Source organism: Lithobates pipiens, unplaced genomic scaffold, assembly GCF_037356315.1.
Source record: "Lithobates pipiens isolate NorthernLeopardFrog02 unplaced genomic scaffold, aLitPip1_a1.2 Scaffold_18, whole genome shotgun sequence".
NCBI classification, from domain to species: Eukaryota; Metazoa; Chordata; class Amphibia; order Anura; family Ranidae; genus Lithobates; species Lithobates pipiens.
Window position 1 is genome coordinate 478518938 of NW_027507758.1, and position 20694 is coordinate 478539631.

General features: G+C 43.7%; 5 non-coding genes across 5 annotated transcripts; all 5 read right to left on the reverse strand.

Moving 5' to 3' along the window:
- Positions 1–8234: 8234 nt before the first annotated feature.
- TRNAY-GUA (transfer RNA tyrosine (anticodon GUA)) lies at positions 8235–8307 on the reverse strand. The gene has a single exon. It is a non-coding gene; the product is annotated as a tRNA-Tyr (tRNA).
- Positions 8308–14767: 6460 nt separating this feature from the next.
- On the reverse strand, positions 14768–14840 carry TRNAF-GAA (transfer RNA phenylalanine (anticodon GAA)). Its single transcript has one exon. It is a non-coding gene; the product is annotated as a tRNA-Phe (tRNA).
- Positions 14841–16835: 1995 nt separating this feature from the next.
- TRNAF-GAA (transfer RNA phenylalanine (anticodon GAA)) lies at positions 16836–16908 on the reverse strand. The gene has a single exon. It is a non-coding gene; the product is annotated as a tRNA-Phe (tRNA).
- A 3005-nt stretch (positions 16909–19913) lies between these two features.
- On the reverse strand, positions 19914–19986 carry TRNAF-GAA (transfer RNA phenylalanine (anticodon GAA)). The gene has a single exon. It is a non-coding gene; the product is annotated as a tRNA-Phe (tRNA).
- Positions 19987–20255: 269 nt separating this feature from the next.
- Positions 20256–20328, reverse strand: TRNAF-GAA (transfer RNA phenylalanine (anticodon GAA)). The gene has a single exon. It is a non-coding gene; the product is annotated as a tRNA-Phe (tRNA).
- Positions 20329–20694: the final 366 nt, after the last annotated feature.

The following is a 20694-nucleotide window of genomic DNA, read 5'->3' on the forward strand; positions in this document are numbered from 1 at the left end:
TGGATTAATTCTTCATTTAAATGCCACGAGAACCCTTGTCTGTATAAACCGGGGATCGACATTCTCATCTTTACGGGAGTGTGGTCTGATAATGTAGTTATTTCTATATTAGTTTCTATTACATTTTCTAATACTCTATGTTCCACAAAAATATAGTCAATTCTAGAGTACGTCCCGTGCACAGGGGAGTAAAACGTATAGTCCGATACTCCCACATGTTTAACCCTCCAAGCATCTACCAACTGACAGGTATTTAGTCTTTGTTTTATCTTTTTTAATTGTACGTTACTCGTCCCCTGTGCACCTGATGTACTATCTACCTTAGGTTCCAGGCAGAAATTGATGTCTCCCATCATGATTACATAGCCTTCTTTGAACTTCTGTAATTTAGCCAGAAAACCCATTAGGTAATTTATTGGGTTTTTGTTCGGAGAATAAATATTAGCTAGTGTGCATCTCATACTTCCCAACTTTCCCTTTAAGAAAAGATACCTTCCCTCTGGGTCCATCTCTCTGGCCTCTAGGGTAAAACGAATATTCTTTGCAAATCCTATTGCTACACCCCTCCCTTTATTTGTTATTGTATCTCCATAATACCAACACGGATGGTCTTTGGAATAGAGCCTGATCTTTGAGTCATGGGATATGTGTGTTTCTTGCAGGGATATCACCTCCACCTCATAATGTTTTAATTCTTTCAGAATTTTTAACCTCTTATTGGATGTGTTTAACCCTTTCACATTATATGTTATGAAATTAATAGCCATTTTTTTGTTGTTAATCTCTAGGACTTTCTACCCCGACCATATTTTCCTTATCCATACTGGGAGGACTCCTTACTGACATTTCCCCTAACATGCGTTGACCCAAACCCTCCCCCCAGCACTGGACTGGGACAAAAATTTGGCCCTGGACTTCATCCAGACCAGCCCACTTTAATTTTGCAAACAAGCACAAAAACAGTATATAAAACTATACGTAATTGTGCATAAAAACAAAAGTAGCATAACATAAGGAGTCCTCACTAACCTCTTTTATTATTTCACTTATTCTCCTCTGTATTTTTTTTCATCTTTCTCACATCACTGCGTGAAGCTGAGGGTGAGCCGCGCAGCCATTACTTTGTCACTGAAACCGGCCCACTGAGCCATCGGCCCACCGGGAAACTCCCTGTAGTCCCAATGGCCAGTACATGCCTGCCTCCCCCCTAACCCCACCCTCCCCCCTCTCAGTCCAACTCTCCCCCCCTCCCACCACCCCTCCCCCCTGGCCCAAATCCAGCCTTAGACTTATTGGTTTGTCCGGAAAACCTGACCATCTCTAAGTCTTATTAAGTCTGAGGTGGGGTTCAATATTTTGCCTCCACCGCCCCCTCCGCAAAATTAAAGAGGAGAGAAGAGGGGGGTGGACCAACCCCCGCCTTGCACCCAACACACCTAACACCATCCCGTGCCCCCCCCAACCCCCACCACCCCCCCCCCGGGATCCATCCCCTTCCTACAATATCTCCCAGCTCTCATCCGTCCAGCCCGGTAGGTCTGGGGCTTGAATCTCCAGTCTCTCACAGAATCCAGCCAGCTCTTCTGGAAATCTCAGCCTGGCTGATCTGCCATCTTTAAATCCTACTAGGCATGCCGGGAAACCTCAACTATATCTTATGTTCTGTACTCTCATCTGTTCTAACAAAGGTTTTAAAAGGCGCTTTCTGGTCATTGTTTCTGAGGCTAGGTCCGGAAAGACCTGTAGGTCTAACCCTGCGTATTTTAATACTGCCTTCCCCCTTAGTTTTGTCCATATTTCTTCTTTGTCTTCATAGAGTCTGAATCTTACAATAATATCTCGCGGCTTAGCGGTTCCCTCGTTCCTTATTTTGCCAATTCGGTGCACTCGTTCTATCTTTGGGAATCCTTCCTCTCCTCTATCCAAAAGTGGGCTAAATATGTTTTAATGATTTCCCTTAGATCTTCTTGTTTATTTTCGGGTACCGAGCGTACTCTAAGATTTTGTCTGCGATTCCTATTTTCTTGATCTTCAAGTCGATAGAGGATTTTCCTCTGATTTTGATATGCTGTTTTAATTTGTTCATTTACAATACTTATTTCCTGGACCTGCCTATCCACTCTTTCCTCTATTGCTTCCACTCTGTTTAGTATATGTCCCAAGTCGGATCTCAACATACCAATTTCCGATTTTATAGCGGCTTCTAGTTTTGAGAGCATTTCCCTCATTATTCCCTTTGTTATGGATTGGTCCTCCACCTGCTGCTCATCATTTTTACTTAATTCCAGTTCACTTTCAGTTGTAAGATCATCTCGGGATTGATCCGAAGTCTTTTCTAGTTTTTTATCCAGACCCTTCCTCTTCTCTGGTTTGGGGGGCAACTTTTCCATCCCTTCTCCTCTTGGACTAGCCCCTTGGGTCATATATTGTTTAATTGTGCTTTCTGCCACTGTATTTTTCGGGTTTTTGGGGCCCATGCCCCTAGCATTTTGTTTTGAGGATTTACTCATTTTGTCTTTCTTCGCCTCACTAGGTCGTTTCCCCAGTTTGTTATCCTTTCGTCTCCCCCTGACTCAAAAGTAAAGTAGTATACTGGGTTCTCTTAGGGCACCCCTTTTTCCTTTGATGTTTCAGTGGGGGTTATGGCTTCCTTTTCTGCCAGCCCCCTTATTGGTTCTTCCCGAACCTCTTCTTCTCTTATTTGCTATATCTGTCTTCCGCACGTAGGGGCGCTAAGGAAGATAGTCATATCTCCCTGGAAAATATTTTTCGGTAGGTTTTGCACTATTGATCCGAGAACAGTGAAATTGTGATCTATATAGTATGTGATTCTCACGTTTTTAAGATAGGCTGGATTACTAACTGTCTCTAGTAAAGTCTAGTATAATACCAATGCTGTTTAACCCTTTCATGACTAAGCCTATTTTTGGAATTTGGTGTTTACAAGTTAAAATCCATATTTTTTGCTAGAAAATTACTTGGAACCCCCAAACATTATATATATTTTTTTAGCAGAGACTCTAGAGAATAAAACGGCGATTGTTGCAATATTTTATGTCACACGGTATTTGCGCAGTGGTGTTTTAAACGCAACTTTTTGGGAAAAGGGACACTTTCATGAATAAAAAAAAACAAAACAGTAAAATTAGCCCATTTTTTTTGCGTAATGTGAAAGATAATGTTACGCCGAGTAAATAGATACCAAACATGTCACACTTTATAATTGCGCGCACTTGTAGATTGACGACAAAGTACGGTACCTAAAAATCTCAATAGGCGACGTTTAAAAAATTTTTTACGGTTACCAGGTTAGCGTTACAGAGGAGGTCTAGTGCTAGAATTATTGCTCTCGCTCTGACGAGAAAAAAAAATTTATCACTTTTATTGCTGTCACAAAGAATGTAAACATCCCTTGTGACAGTAATAGGTGGTGACAGGTCCTCTTTATGGAGGGATCGGGGGTCTAAAAGACCCCCCACCCCTCCTTTACACTTCAATGTATTCAGATCGCCGAAAACAGCGATTCTGAATACCGGATATTTTTTTAAAACCGGCGCCATTGGCAGCCGAGTAAACGGGAAGTGACGTCATGACGTCGCTTCCGTGTTTACGATGAGGAGACTGGAGCGAAGCCGATTACGGCTTCGTTCCAGTTCCTCCGCAGCAGCCGGAGGCATCGGACACGGAATCGGTGCTCCCGATCGAGCGGGAGCACCGGTAGCAGCGGCGAGAGGCGGCGGGAGGGGGGACGTCCCCTCCCGCTCCTCCGGCATAACAGCCGAGCGGCTTTTAGCCACATCGGTTGTTATACCTGGATAGCCAATCGCCTGCTGCAAAAAACGGTACTGGGATGATGCCTGCAGGTGCGGGCATCATCCCGGTATAACCCCCCGGAAGCCGAGTACGCATATCTGCGTACGCTCGGCGGGAAAGGGTTAATAAATAATAAGTTATCCCCCTGTTAGTAGGTCTAAGAGTGCTCTACTCTGTTGGTGGGATATGGGAAGGAAAAGAGACAAAAAAGAAAAAACTTTCCCTTATACTTTCCCTTTTTCCTTATCCCCGCTATGAAACAAATTTCAGGTGTTCCAATTTTCAGAAATTTCCAGAGTATTTAGAAGAAGTTAGGATATAACTCGTTACATCATACTTAACTCTTCGGGTCAGTCAAAACCATTGTCCAAGAATCAAGCCCTTTTCAATCCATTTAACCTTTTCAAAGGAATTCGTGTATAAGTTTTATTTAGGTTTCCACGTTTAAAACGTCCAGGAAAAGGGATCAATCAGCCTCTCTAGTTCAGTATGTATATGTGTAATTTAAGCATAAGAGCACCCTTCAGTGATAAGATTGTAGCACCACACATCACAGCATAGTCTAGCACAGCATAACACAAGGGAGAAAGCAGAGATAGGCAGTGAGACAGTCAGCACAATAGCTTATCTGGTCAGCGTTGCTCTTCTCGGGTCGTTCCTCCTATAGTTGTCCTCTTCCTTCACCTCTCCCCACGGGTATTAGGCAGCAGACGGAGATCTGTGTGACAGTAGACGCTGGGGAGGCTTCAAACGACCCGACCGGGGGGGGGGGGCGAGGGGGGTACGAGGAGGCGAACAGCGGTCTCTCTGTTATATTATTCCCCTGTGTTCAGGCTGGCAGGCAGGCGGGTTCCGGAGCAGGATCGAGCGGTTGGTCTTCCCCATACCGCCGGAGCCTCTCACCCTCCGGCTATATTGAGTATATCACGCCGTGCTCCCGCTCCGACCGGCTTCCTCTAGCCCCTCCCTCCACCTCTGCGTCCTCACGTCATCACGCACCGCACGTTCCCACGGCTTTCATTGGTATATTGCAGGTGAGCACAGCAAAAATGAAACATGCTGGACTTTTCTTCCCAAGGCTCTGCAGAACTATGTGTTGGTGTACAAATGTCCTATGAAGAAGAAGGGATATTTTGACATGTCCTTGCACATTGGCTGAGAAAAGCATAAACTGCGGGATGTGGCACAATTGTGTTTCTGCTGAGCCCCAGACCTTAGTCTGCTCTAAACAACTTTCTCAAACTCCTGCTTGGTCTTCCCTTTCTTGTCAGAAAGCGGTACACCAAAAGGAGCAGGTACAGTTGCCAAAACCCAGGATCGAACCAGGGACCTTTAGATCTTCAGTCTAAAGCTCTCCCAGCTGAGCTATTTTGGCCTTTTCTGCCTAATCTTGACGACAATTCTGGGGTACCATGTGCTGGTGTGAAGGAATGACATTGACGAGTGACATTTTTATGTCTATGCATTTAGCTGGAAAGGAAAACAGGCAGCAAGATACTTTACTTTGTTCCAGGTAAAACTAAGCAACCACTCTGTTAGGAACAACAGGCACATGAGAAGCGAAAGAATCAAACACGCACTGGCCTAATTAATGGGAAAGTCAAATAATCAAAGGTAGGGGTATCCTTGTTAAGGATACAACAATTGCCGAAACCCGGGATCTTTAGATCTTCAGTCTAATGCTCTCCCAACTGAGCTATTTCGGCACTTTAGAAAGCGCTTGTCCAGGAGACACGTGGCACCATGCATCGACTTGATGGGGTCATTGAGCCCTTAAAGGAGGTTTATAGTCACAGCATCCACTTTTATTTGATAACATCAGCATTGTACCCACAGTAAAAACAATAGTTATTTTTGACAAGCTCGGTTCAAAAATCTCCTTTCATGTTGTGATTGATGCCTGTCTGCTGGCCATCTATTTCCACAACTTCCTAGATTTCCAGCATAGTTTTCAGTTTCTCCCCTGATTTTTACTTTCCGTTTCTAAGGACTACACATCAAAAAAGTCATTTTTCTATCAAATGCGGCTAGGTCTTGTTCCCACGGCTTTCATTGGTATATTGCAGGTGAGCACAGCAAAAATGAAACATGCTGGACTTTTCTTCCCAAGGCTCTGCAGAACTATGCGTTGGTGTACAAATGTCCTATGAAGAAGAAGGGATATTTTGACTTGTCCTTGCACATTGGCTGAGAAAAGCATAAACTGCGGGATGTTGCACAATTGCGTTTCTGCTGAGCCGCAGACCTTAGTCTGCTCTAAACAACTTTCTCAAACTCCTGCTTGGTCTTCCTTTTCTTGTCAGAAAGCAGTACACCAAAATGAGCTGGTACAGTTGCCGAAACCCGGGACCTTTAGATCTTCAGTCTAACGCTCTCCCAACTGAGCTATTTCGGCCTTTTCTGCCGAATCTTGATGACAATTCTGGGGTACCATGTGCTGGTGTGAAGGAATGACAATGACGAGTGACATTTTTATGTCTATGCATTTAGCCGGAAAGGAAAACAGGCAGCAAGATACTTTACTTTGTTCCAGGTGAAACTAAGCAACCACTCTGTTAGGAACAACAGGCACATGAGAAGCGAAAGAATCAAACACGCACTGGCCTAATTCATGGGAAAGTCATATAATCAAGGGTAGGGTTATCCCTGCTAAGGATACAACAATTGCCGAAACCCGGGATCGAACCAGGGACCGTTAGATCTTCAGTCTAACGCTCTCCCAACTGAGCTATTTCGGCACTTTAGAAAGTGTCTGTCCAGGAGACGTGTGGAACCGTGTGGAACCGTGCGGAACCGTGCGTCGACTCGAAGGGGTCATTGAGCCCTTAAAGGAGGTTTATAGTCACAGCATCCACTTTTATTTGATAACATCAGCATTGTACCCACAGTAAAAACAATAGTTATTTTTGACAAGCTCGGTTCAAAAATCTCCTTTCATGTTGTGATTGATGCCTGTCTGCTGGCCATCTATTTCCACAACTTCCTAGATTTCCAGCATAGTTTTCAGTTTCTCCCCTGATTTTTACTTTCCGTTTCTAAGGACTACACATCAAAAAAGTCATTTTTCTTTCAAATGCGGCTAGGTCTTGTTCCCACGGCTTTCATTGGTATATTGCAGGTGAGCACAGCAAAAATGAAACATGCTGGACTTTTCTTCCCAAGGCTCTGCAGAACTATGCGTTGGTGTACAAATGTCCTATGAAGTAGAAGGGATATTTTGACTTGTCCTTGCACATTGGCTGAGAAAAGCATAAACTGCGGGATGTTGCACAATTGCGTTTCTGCTGAGCCGCAGACCTTAGTCTGCTCTAAACAACTTTCTCAAACTCCTGCTTGGTCTTCCTTTTCTTGTCAGAAAGCGGTACACCAAAATGAGCTGGTACAGTTGCCAAAACCCGGGATTGAACCAGGGACCTTTAGATCTTCAGTCTAACGCTCTCCCAACTGAGCTATTTCGGCACTTTAGAAAAGGTTTGGCCAGGAGACACGTGGCACCGTGCGTCGACTCGAAGGGGTCATTGAGCCCTTAAAGGAGGTTTATAGTCACAGCATCCACTTTTATTTGATAACATCAGCATTGTATCCACAGTAAAAACAATAGTTATTTTTGACAAGCTCGGTTCAAAAATCTCCTTTCATGTTGTGATTGATGCCTGTCTGCTGGCCATCTATTTCCACAACTTCCTAGATTTCCAGCATAGTTTTCAGTTTCTCCCCTGATTTTTACTTTCCATTTCTAAGGACTACACATCAAAAAAGTCATTTTTCTTTCAAATGCGGCTAGGTCTTGTTCCCACGGCTTTCATTGGTATATTGCAGGTGAAAATGAAACATGCTGGACTTTTCTTCCCAAGGCTCTGCAGAACTATGCGTTGGTGTACAAATGTCCAATGAAGAAGAAGGGATATTTTGACTTGTCCTTGCACATTGGCTGAGAAAAGCATAAACCGCGGGATTTTGCACAATTGCGTTTCTGCTGAACACCAGACCTTAGTCTGCTCTAAACAACTTTCTCAAACTCCTGCTTGGTCTTCCTTTTCTTGTCAGAAAGCGGTACACCAAAAGGAGCAGCTACAGTTGCCGAAACCCGGGATCGAACCAGGGACGTTTAGATCTTCAGTCTAACGCTCTCCCAACTGAGCTATTTCGGCCTTTTCTGCCTAATTTTGATGACAATTCTGGGGTACCATGTGCTGGTGTGAAGGAATGACAATGACGAGTGACATTTTTATGTCTATGCATTTAGCCGGAAAGGAAAACAGGCAGCAAGATACTTTACTTTGTTCCAGGTGAAACTAAGCAACCACTCTGTTAGGAACAACAGGCACATGAGAAGCAAAAGAATCAAACACGCACTGGCCTAATTCATGTTAAAGTCATATAATCAAAGGTAGGGTTATCCCTGTTAAGGATACAACAATTGCCAAAACCCGGGATCGAACCAGGGACCTTCAGATCTACAGTCTAATGCTCTCCCAACTGAGGTATTTCAGCACTTTAGAAAGGGTTTGTCCAGGAGCCACGTGGCACCGTGCGTCGACTCGAAGGGGTCATTGAGCCCTTAAAGGATGTTTATAGTCACAGCATCCACTTTTATTTGATAACATCAGCATTGTACCCACAGTAAAAACAATAGTTATTTTTGACAAGCTCGGTTCAAAAATCTCCTTTCATGTTGTGATTGATGCCTGTCTGCTGGCCATCTATTTCCACAACTTCCTAGATTTCCAGCATAGTTTTCAGTTTCTCCCCTGATTTTTACTTTCCGTTTCTAAGGACTACACATCAAAAAAGTCATTTTTCTTTCAAATGCGGCTAGGTCTTGTTCCCACGGCTTTCATTGGTATATTGCAGGTGAGCACAGCAAAAATGAAACATGCTGGACTTTTCTTCCCAAGGCTCTGCAGAACTATGCGTTGGTGTACAAATGTCCTATGAAGAAGAAGGGATATTTTGACTTGTCCTTGCACATTGGCTGAGAAAAGCATAAACTGCGGGATGTTGCACAATTGCGTTTCTGCTGAGCCCCAGACCTTAGTCTGCTCTAAACAACTTTCTCAAACTCCTGCTTGGTCTTCCTTTTCTTGTCAGAAAGCGGTACACCAAAAGGAGCATGTACAGTTGCCGAAACCCGGGATTGAACCAGGGACCTTTAGATCTTACGTTCTCCCAACTGAGCTATTTCGGCCTTTTCTGCCTAGTCTTGATGACAATTCTGGGGTACCATGTGCTGGTGTGAAGGAATGACAATGACGAGTGACATTTTTATGTCTATGCATTTAGTCGGAAAGGAAAACAGGCAGCAAGATACTTTACTTTGTTCCAGGTGAAACTAAGCAACCACTCTGTTAGGAACAACAGGCACATGAGAAGCGAAAGAATCAAACACGCACTGGCCTAATTGATGGGAAAGTCATATAATCAAAGGTAGGGTTTTCCCTGTTAAGGATACAACAATTGCCGAAACCCAGGATCGAACCAGGGATCTTTAGATCTTCAGTCTAACGCTCTCCCAAATGAGATATTTCGGCACTTTAGAAAGCGTCTGTCCAGGAGACGTGTGGAACCGTGCGTCGACTCAAAGGGGTCATTGAGCCCTTAAAGGAGGTTTATAGTCACAGCATCCACTTTTATTTGATAACATCAGCATTGTACCCACAGTAAAAACAATAGTTATTTTTGACAAGCTCGGTTCAAAAATCTCCTTTCATGTTGTGATTGATGCCTGTCTGCTGGCCATCTATTTCCACAACTTCCTAGATTTCCAGCATAGATTTCAGTTTCTCCCCTGATTTTTACTTTCCGTTTCTAAGGACTACATATCAAAAAAGTCATTTTTCTTGCAAGTGCGGCTAGGTCTTGTTCCCACGGCTTTCATTGGTATAGTGCAGGTGAGCACAGCAAAAATGAAACATGCTGGACTTTTCTTCCCAAGGCTCTGCAGAACTATGCGTTGGTGTACAAATGTCCTATGAAGAAGAAGGGATATTTTGACTTGTCCTTGCACATTGGCTGAGAAAAGCATAAACTGCGGGATGTTGCACAATTGCGTATCTGCTGAGCCCCAGACCTTAGTCTGCTCTAAACAACTTTCTCAAACTCCTGCTTGGTCTTCCTTTTCTTGTCAGAAAGCGGTACACCAAAAGGAGCAGGTACAGTTGCCGAAACCTGGGATCGAACCGGGGACCTTTAGATCTTCAGTCTAACGCTCTCCCAACCGAGCTATTTCAGCCTTTTCTGCCTAATCTTGATGACAATTCTGGGGTACCATGTGCTGGTGTGAAGGAATGACAATGACGAGTGACATTTTTATGTCTATGCATTTAGCCGGAAAGGAAAACAGGCAGCAAGATACTTTACTTTGTTCCAGGTGAAACTAAGCAACCACTCTGTTAGGAACAACAGGCACATGAGAAGCGAAAGAATCAAACACGCACTGGCCTAATTCATGGGAAAGTCATATAATCAAAGGTAGGGCTATTCCTCTTAAGGATACAACAATTGCCTAGTCCCTGGATCGAACCAGGAACCTGTAGATCTTCAGTTTAACGCTCTCCCAACTGAGCTATTTCGGCACTTTATAAAGGGTTTGGCCAGGAGACACGTGGCACCGTGCGTCGACTCGAAGGGGTCATTGAGCCCTTAAAGGAGGTTTATAGTCACAGCATCCACTTTTATTTGATAACATCAGCATTGTACCCACAGTAAAAACAATAGTTATTTTTGACAAGCTCGGTTCAAAAATCTCCTTTCTCAAACTCCTGCTTGGTCTTCCTTTTCTTGTCAGAAAGCGGTACACCAAAAGGAGCAGGTACAGTTGCCGAAACTCGGGATTGAACCAGGGACCTTTAGATCTCCAGTCTAAGACACTCCCAACCGAGCTATTTCGGCCTTTTCTGCCTAATCTTGATGACAATTCTGGGGTACCATGTGCTGGTGTGAAGGAATGACAATGACGAGTGACATTTTTATGTCTATGCATTTAGCCGGAAAGGAAAACAGGCAGCAAGATACTTTACTTTGTTCCAGGTGAAACTAAGCAACCACTCTGTTAGGAACAACAGGCATATGAGAAGCGAAAGAATCAAACACGCACTGGCCTAATTCATGGGAAAGTCATATAATCAAAGGTAGGGTTATCCCTGTTCAGGATACAACAATTGCTGAAACAGAGGGATCGAACCACGGACCTTTAGATCTTCAGTCTAACGCTTTCCCAACTGAGCTATTTCGGCACTTTAGAAAGCATTTGTCCAGGAGACACGTGGCACCGTGCGTCGACTCGAGGGGGTCATTGAGCCCTTAAAGGAGGTTTATAGTCACAGTATCCACTTTTATTTGATAACATCAGCATTGTACCCACAGTAAAAACAATAGTTATTTTTGACAAGCTCGGTTCAAAAATCTCCTTTCATGTTCTGATTGATGCCTGTCTGCTGGCCATCTATTTCCACAACTTCCTAGATTTCCAGCATAGTTTTCAGTTTCTCCCCTGATTTTTACTTTCCGTTTCTAAGGACTACACATCAAAAAAGTCATTTTTCTTTCAAATGCGGCTAGGTCTTGTTCCCACGGCTTTCATTGGTATATTGCAGGTGAGCACAGCAAAAATGAAACATGCTGGACTTTTCTTCCCAAGGCTCTGCAGAACTATGTGTTGGTGTACAAATGTCCTATGAAGAAGAAGGGATATTTTGACTTGTCCTTGCACATTGGCTGAATAAAGCATAAACTGCGGGATGTTGCACAATTGCGTTTCTGCTGAGCCCCAGACCTTAGTCTGCTCTAAACAACTTTCTCAAACTCCTGCTTGGTCTTCCTTTTCTTGTCAGAAAGCGGTACACCAAAAGGAGCAGGTACAGTTGCCGAAACCCGGGACCTTTAGATCTTCAGTCTAACGCTCTCCCAACTGAGCTATTTCGGCCTTTTCTGCCTAATCTTGATGACAATTCTGGGGTACCATGTGCTGGTGTGAAGGAATGACAATGACGAGTGACATTTTTATGTCTATGCATTTAGCCGGAAAGGAAAACAGGCAGCAAGATACTTTACTTTGTTCCAGGTGAAACTAAGCAACCACTCTGTTAGGAACAACAGGCACATGAGAAGTGAAAGAATCAAACACGCACTGGCCTAATTCATGGGAAGGTCATGTAATCAAAGGTAGGGTTATCCCTGTTCAGGATACAACAATTGCCGAAACCCGGGATCAAACCAGGAACCTTTAGAACTTCAGTCTAATGCTCTCCCAACTGAGCTATTGCGGCACTTTAGAAAGCATTTGTCCAGGAGACACGTGGCACCGTGCGTCGATTCGAAGGGGTCATTGAGCCCTTAAAGGAGGTTTATAGTCACAGCATCCACTTTTATTTGATAACATCAGCATTGTACCCACAGTAAAAACAATAGTTATTTTTGACAAGCTCGGTTCAAAAATCTCCTTTCATGTTGTGATTGATGCCTGTCTGCTGGCCATCTATTTCCACAACTTCCTAGATTTCCAGCATAGTTTTCAGTTTCTCCCCTGATTTTTACTTTCCGTTTCTAAGGACTACACATCAAAAAAGTCATTTTTCTTTCAAATGCGGCTAGGTCTTGTTCCCACGGCTTTCATTGGTATATTGCAGGTGAAAATGAAACATGCTGGACTTTTCTTCCCAAGGCTCTGCAGAACTATGCGTTGGTATACAAATGTCCTATGAAGAAGAAGGGATATTTTGACTTGTCCTTGCACATTGGCTGAGAAAAGCATAAACTGCGGGATGTTGCACAATTGCGTTTCTGCTGAGCCCCAGACCTTAGTCTGCTCTAAACAACTTTCTCAAACTCCTGCTTGGTCTTCCTTTTCTTGTCAGAAAGCGGTACACCAAAAGGAGCAGGTACAGTTGCCGAAACCCGGGATCGAACCAGGGACCTTTAGATCTTCAGTCTAACGCTCTCCCAACTGAGCTATTTCAGCCTTTTCTGCCTAATCTTGATGACAATTCTGGGGTACCATGTGCTGGTGTGAAGGAATGACAATGACAAGTGACATTTTTATGTCTATGCATTTAGCTGGAAAGGAAAACAGGCAGCAAGATACTTTACTTTGTTCCAGGTGAAACTAAGCAACCACCCTGTTAGGGCAACAGGCACATGAGAAGCGAAAGAATCAAACACGCACTGGCCTAATTCATGGGAAAGTCATATAATCAAAGGTAGGGTTATCCCTGTTCAGGATACAACAATTGCCGAAACCCGGGATCAAACCAGGGACCTTTAGATCTTCAGTCTAACGCTCTCCCAACTGAGCTATTTCAGCACTTTAGAAAGCGTTTGTCCAGGAGCCACGTGGCACCGTGCGTCGACTCGAAGGGGTCATTGAGCCCTTAACGGAGGTTTATAGTCACAACATCCACTTTTATTTGATAACATCAGCATTGTACCCACAGTAAAAACAATAGTTATTTTTGACAAGCTCGGTTCAAAAATCTCCTTTCATGTTGTGATTGATGCCTGTCTGCTGGCCATCTATTTCCACAACTTCCTAGATTTCCAGCATAGTTTTCAGTTTCTCCCCTGATTTTTACTTTCCGTTTCTAAGGACTACACATCAAAAAAGTCATTTTTCTTTCAAATGCGGCTAGGTCTTGTTCCCACGGCTTTCATTGGTATATTGCAGGTGAAAATGAAACATGCTGGACTTTTCTTCCCAAGGCTCTGCAGAACTATGCGTTGGTGTACAAATGTCCTATGAAGAAGAAGGGATATTTTGACTTGTCCTTGCACATTGGCTGAGAAAAGCATAAACTGCGGGATGTTGCACAATTGCGTTTCTGCTGAGCCCCAGACCTTAGTCTGCTCTAAACAACTTTCTCAAACTCCTGCTTGGTCTTCCTTTTCTTGTCAGAAAGCGGTACACCAAAAGGAGCAGGTACAGTTGCCGAAACCCGGGTTCTAACCAGGGACCTTTAGATCTTCAGTCTAATGCTCTCCCAACTGAGCTATTTCTGCCTTTTCTGCCTAATCTTGATGACAATTCTGGGGTACCATATGCTGGTGTGAAGGAATGACAATGACGAGTGACATTTTTATGTCTATGCATTTAGCCGGAAAGGAAAACAGGCAGCAAGATACTTTCCTTTGTTCCAGGTAAAACTACGCAACCACCCTGTTAGGACAACAGGCACATGAGAAGCGAAAGAATCAAACACGCACTGGCCTAATTCATGGGAAAGTCATATAATCAAAGGTAGGGTTATCCCTGTTCAGGATACAACAACTGCCGAAACCCGGGATCGAAACAGGGAGCTTTAGATCTTCAGTCTAACGCTCTCCCAACTGAGCTATTTCGGCACTTTAGAAAGTGTTTGTCCAGGAGACACGTGGCACCGTGCGTCGACTCGAAGGGGTCATTGAGCCCTTAAAGGAGGTTTATAGTCACAGCATCCACTTTTATTTGATAACATCAGCATTGTACCCACAGTAAAAACAATAGTTATTTTTGACAAGCTCGGTTCAAAAATCTCCTTTCATGTTGTGATTGATGCCTGTCTGCTGGCCATCTATTTCCACAACTTCCTAGATTTCCAGCATAGTTTTCAGTTTCTCCTCTGATTTTTACTTTCCGTTTCTAAGGACTACACATCAAAAAAGTCATTTTTCTTTCAAATGCGGCTAGGTCTTGTTCCCACGGCTTTCATTGGTATATTGCAGGTGAAAATGAAACATGCTGGACTTTTCTTCCCAAGGCTCTGCAGAACTATGCGTTGGTGTACAAATGTCCTATGAAGAAGAAGGGATATTTTGACTTGTCCTTGCACATTGGCTGAGAAAAGCATAAACTGCGGGATGTTGCACAATTGCGTTTCTGCTGAGCCCCAGACCTTAGTCTGCTCTAAACAACTTTCTCAAACTCCTGCTTGGTCTTCCTTTTCTTGTCAGAAAGCGGTACACCAAAAGGAGCAGGTACAGTTGCCGAAACCCGGGATCGAACCAGGGACCTTTAGATCTTCAGTCTAACGCTCTCCCAACTGAGCTATTTCGGCCTTTTCTGCCTAATCTTGATGACAATTCTGGGGTACCATGTGCTGGTGTGAAGGAATGACAATGACAAGTGACATTTTTATGTCTATGCATTTAGCTGGAAAGGAAAACAGGCAGCAAGATACTTTACTTTGTTCCAGGTGAAACTAAGCAACCACACTGTTAGGACAACAGGCACATGAGAAGCGAAAGAATCAAACACGCACTGGCCTAATTCATGGGAAAGTCATATAATCAAAGGTAGGGTTATCCCTGTTCAGGATACAACAATTGCCGAAACCCGGGATCAAACCAGGGACCTTTAGATCTTCAGTCTAACGCTCTCCCAACTGAGCTATTTCAGCACTTTATAAAGCGTTTGTCCAGGAGCCACGTGGCACCGTGCGTCGACTCGAAGGGGTCATTGAGCCCTTAACGGAGGTTTATAGTCACAACATCCACTTTTATTTGATAACATCAGCATTGTACCCACAGTAAAAACAATAGTTATTTTTGACAAGCTCGGTTCAAAAATCTCCTTTCATGTTGTGATTGATGCCTGTCTGCTGGCCATCTATTTCCACAACTTCCTAGATTTCCAGCATAGTTTTCAGTTTCTCCCCTGATTTTTACTTTCCGTTTCTAAGGACTACACATCAAAAAAGTCATTTTTCTTTCAAATGCGGCTAGGTCTTGTTCCCACGGCTTTCATTGGTATATTGCAGGTGAAAATGAAACATGCTGGACTTTTCTTCCCAAGGCTCTGCAGAACTATGCGTTGCTGTACAAATGTCCTATGAAGAAGAAGGGATATTTTGACTTGTCCTTGCACATTGGCTGAGAAAAGCATAAACTGCGGGATGTTGCACAATTGCGTTTCTGCTGAGCCCCAGACCTTAGTCTGCTCTAAACAACTTTCTCAAACTCCTGCTTGGTCTTCCTTTTCTTGTCAGAAAGCGGTACACCAAAAGGAGCAGGTACAGTTGCCGAAACCCGGGTTCTAACCAGGGACCTTTAGATCTTCAGTCTAACGCTCTCCCAACTGAGCTATTTCTGCCTTTTCTGCCTCATCTTGATGACAATTCTGGGGTACCATATGCTGGTGTGAAGGAATGACAATGACGAGTGACATTTTTATGTCTATGCATTTAGCCGGAAAGGAAAACAGGCAGCAAGATACTTTCCTTTGTTCCAGGTAAAACTAAGCAACCACCCTGTTAGGACAACAGGCACATGAGAAGCGAAAGAATCAAACACGCACTGGCCTAATTCATGGGAAAGTCATATAATCAAAGGTAGGGTTATCCCTGTTCAGGATACAACAACTGCCGAAACCCGGGATCGAAACAGGGAGCTTTAGATCTTCAGTCTAACGCTCTCCCAACTGAGCTATTTCGGCACTTTAGAAAGTGTTTGTCCAGGAGACACGTGGCACCGCGCGTCGACTCGAAGGGGTCATTGAGCCCTTAAAGGAGGTTTATAGTCACAGCATCCACTTTTATTTGATAACATCAGCATTGTACCCACAGTAAAAACAATAGTTATTTTTGACAAGCTCGGTTCAAAAATCTCCTTTCATGTTGTGATTGATGCCTGTCTGCTGGCCATCTATTTCCACAACTTCCTAGATTTCCAGCATAGTTTTCAGTTTCTCCTCTGATTTTTACTTTCCGTTTCTAAGGACTACACATCAAAAAAGTCATTTTTCTTTCAAATGCGGCTAGGTCTTGTTCCCACGGCTTTCATTGGTATATTGCAGGTGAAAATGAAACATGCTGGACTTTTCTTCCCAAGGCTCTGCAGAACTATGCGTTGGTGTACAAATGTCCTATGAAGAAGAAGGGATATTTTGACTTGTCCTTGCACATTGGCTGAGAAAAGCATAAACTGCGGGATGTTGCACAATTGCGTTTCTGCTGAGCCCCAGACCTTAGTCTGCTCTAAACAACTTTCTCAAACTCCTGCTTGGTCTTCCTTTTCTTGTCAGAAAGCGGTACACCAAAAGGAGCAGGTACAGTTGCCGAAACCCGGGATCGAACCAGGGACCTTTAGATCTTCAGTCTAACGCTCTCCCAACTGAGCTATTTCGGCCTTTTCTGCCTAATCTTGATGACAATTCTGGGGTACCATGTGCTGGTGTGAAGGAATGACAATGACAAGTGACATTTTTATGTCTATGCATTTAGCTGGAAAGGAAAACAGGCAGCAAGATACTTTACTTTGTTCCAGGTGAAACTAAGCAACCACACTGTTAGGACAACAGGCACATGAGAAGCGAAAGAATCAAACACGCACTGGCCTAATTCATGGGAAAGTCATATAATCAAAGGTAGGGTTATCCCTGTTCAGGATACAACAATTGCCGAAACCCGGGATCGAACCAGGGACCTTTAGATCTTCAGACTAACGCTCTCCCAACTGAGCTATTTCAGCACTTTAGAAAGCGTTTGTCCAGGAGACACGTGGCACCGTGCGTCGACTCGAAGGGGTCATTGAGCCCTTAAAGGAGGTTTATAGTCACAGCATCCACTTTTATTTGATAACATCAGCATTGTACCCACAGTAAAAACAATAGTTATTTTTGACAAGCTCGGTTCAAAAATCTCCTTTCATGTTGTGATTGATGCCTGTCTGCTGGCCATCTATTTCCACAACTTCCTAGATTTCCAGCATAGTTTTCAGTTTCTCCCCTGATTTTTACTTTCCGTTTCTAAGGACTACACATCAAAAAAGTCATTTTTCTTTCAAATGCGGCTAGGTCTTGTTCCCACGGCTTTCATTGGTATATTGCAGGTGAAAATGAAACATGCTGGACTTTTCTTCCCAAGGCTCTGCAGAACTATGCGTTGGTGTACAAATGTCCTATGAAGAAGAAAGGATATTTTGACTTGTCCTTGCACATTGGCTGAGAAAAGCATAAACTGCGGGATGTTGCACAATTGCGTTTCTGCTGAGCCCCAGACCTTAGTCTGCTCTAAACAACTTTCTCAAACTCCTGCTTGGTCTTCCTTTTCTTGTCAGAAAGCGGTACACCAAAAGGAGCATGTACAGTTGCCGAAACCCGGGACCTTTAGATCTTCAGTCTAACGCTCTCCCAACTGAGCTATTTCGGCCTTTTCTGCCTAATCTTGATGACAATTCTGGGGTACCATGTGCTGGTGTGAAGGAATGACAATGACGAGTGACATTTTTATGTCTATGCATTTAGCCGGAAAGGAAAACAGGCAGCAAGATACTTTCCTTTGTTCCAGGTAAAACTAAGCAACCACCCTGTTAGGACAACAGGCACATGAGAAGCGAAAGAATCAAACACGCACTGGCCTAATTCATGGGAAAGTCATATAATCAAAGGGAGGGTTATCCCTGTTCAGGATACAACAATTGCCGAAACCCGGGATCAAACCAGGGACCTTTAGATCTTCAGTCTAACACTCTCCCAACTGAGCTATTTCGGCACTTTAGAAAGCGTTTGTCCAGGAGACACGTGGCACCGTGCGTCGACTCGAAGGGGTCATTGAGCCCTTAAAGGAGGTTTATAGTCACAGCATCCACTTTTATTTGATAACATCAGCATTGTACCCACAGTAAAAACAATAGTTATTTTTGACAAGCTCGGTTCAAAAATCTCCTTTCATGTTGTGATTGATGCCTGTCTGCTGGCCATCTATTTCCACAACTTCCTAGATTTCCAGCATAGTTTTCAGTTTCTCCCCTGATTTTTACTTTCCGTTTCTAAGGACTACACATCAAAAAAGTCATTTTTCTTTCAAATGCGGCTAGGTCTTGTACCCTTGGCTTTCATTGGTATATTGCAGGTGAAAATGAAACATGCTGGACTTTTCTTCCCAAGGCTCTGCAGAACTATGCGTTGGTGTACAAATGTCCTATGAAGAAGAAGGGATATTTTGACTTGTCCTTGCACATTGGCTGAGAAAAGCATAAACTGCGGGATGTTGCACAATTGCGTTTCTGCTGAGCCCCAGACCTTAGTCTGCTCTAAACAACTTTCTCAAACTCCTGCTTGGTCTTCCTTTTCTTGTCAGAAAGCGGTACACCAAAAGGAGCATGTACAGTTGCCGAAACACGGGACCTTTAGATCTTCAGTCTAACGCTCTCCCAACTGAGCTATTTCGGCCTTTTCTGCCTAATCTTGATGACAATTCTGGGGTACCATGTGCTGGTGTGAAGGAATGACAATGACGAGTGACATTTTTATGTCTATGCATTTAGCCGGAAAGGAAAACAGGCAGCAAGATACTTTACTTTGTTCCAGGTGAAACTAAGCAACCACCCTGTTAGGGCAACAGGCACATGAGAAGCGAAAGAATCAAACACGCACTGGCCTAATTCATGGGAAAGTCATATAATCAAAGGTAGGGTAATCCCTGTTCAGGATACAACAATTGCCGAAACCCGGGATCGAACCAGGGACCTTTAGATCTTCAGTCTAACGCTCTCCCAACTGAGCTATTTCTGCACTTTAGAAAGCATTTGTCCAGGAGACACGTGGCACCGTGCGTCGACTCGAAGGGGTCATTGAGCCCTTAAAGGAGGTTTATAGTCACAGCATCCACTTTTATTTGATAACATCAGCATTGTACCCACAGTAAAAACAATAGTTATTTTTGACAAGCTCGGTTCAAAAATCTCCTTTCATGTTGTGATTGATGCCTGTCTGCTGGCCATCTATTTCCACAACTTCCTAGATTTCCAGCATAGTTTTCAGTTTCTCCCCTGATTTTTACTTTCCGTTTCTAAGGACTACACATCAAAAAAGTCATTTTTCTTTCAAATGCGGCTAGGTCTTGTTCCCACGGCTTTCATTGGTATATTGCAGGTGAAAATGAAACATGCTGGACTTTTCTTCCCAAGGCTCTGCAGAACTATGCGTTGGTGTACAAATGTCCTATGAAGAAGAAGGGATATTTTGACTTGTCCTTGCACATTGGCTGAGAAAAGCATAAACTGCGGGATGTTGCACAATTGCGTTTCTGCTGAGCCCCAGACCTTAGTCTGCTCTAAACAACTTTCTCAAACTCCTGCTTGGTCTTCCTTTTCTTGTCAGAAAGCGGTATACCAAAAGGAGCAGGTACAGTTGCCGAAACCCGGGATCGAACCAGGGACCTTTAGATCTTCAGTCTAACGCTCTCCCAACTGAGCTATTTCGGCCTTTTCTGCCTAATGTTGATGACAATTCTGGGGTACCATGTGCTGGTGTGAAGGAATGACAATGACGAGTGACATTTTTATGTCTATGCATTTAGCCGGAAAGGAAAACAGGCAGCAAGATACTTTACTTTGTTCCAGGTGAAACTAAGCAACCACCCTGTTAGGGCAACAGGCACATGAGAAGCGAAAGAATCAAACACGCACTGGCCTAATTCATGGGAAAGTCATATAATCAAAGGTAGAGTTATCCCTGTTCAGGATACAACAATTGCCGAAACCCGGGATCGAACCAGGGACCTTTAGATCTTCAGTCTAACGCTCTCCCAACTGAGCTATTTCGGCACTTTAGAAAGCGTTTGTCCAGGAGACACGTGGCACCGTGCGTCGACTCGAAGGGGTCATTGAGCCCTTAAAGGAGGTTTATAGTCACAGCATCCACTTTTATTTGATAACATCAGCATTGTACCCACAGTAAAAACAATAGTTATTTTTGACAAGCTCGGTTCAAAAATCTCCTTTCATGTTGTGATTGATGCCTGTCTGCTGGCCATCTATTTCCACAACTTCCTAGATTTCCAGCATAGTTTTCAGTTTCTCCCCTGATTTTTACTTTCCGTTTCTAAGGACTACACATCAAAAAAGTCATTTTTCTTTCAAATGCGGCTAGGTCTTGTTCCCACGGCTTTCATTGGTATATTGCAGGTGAAA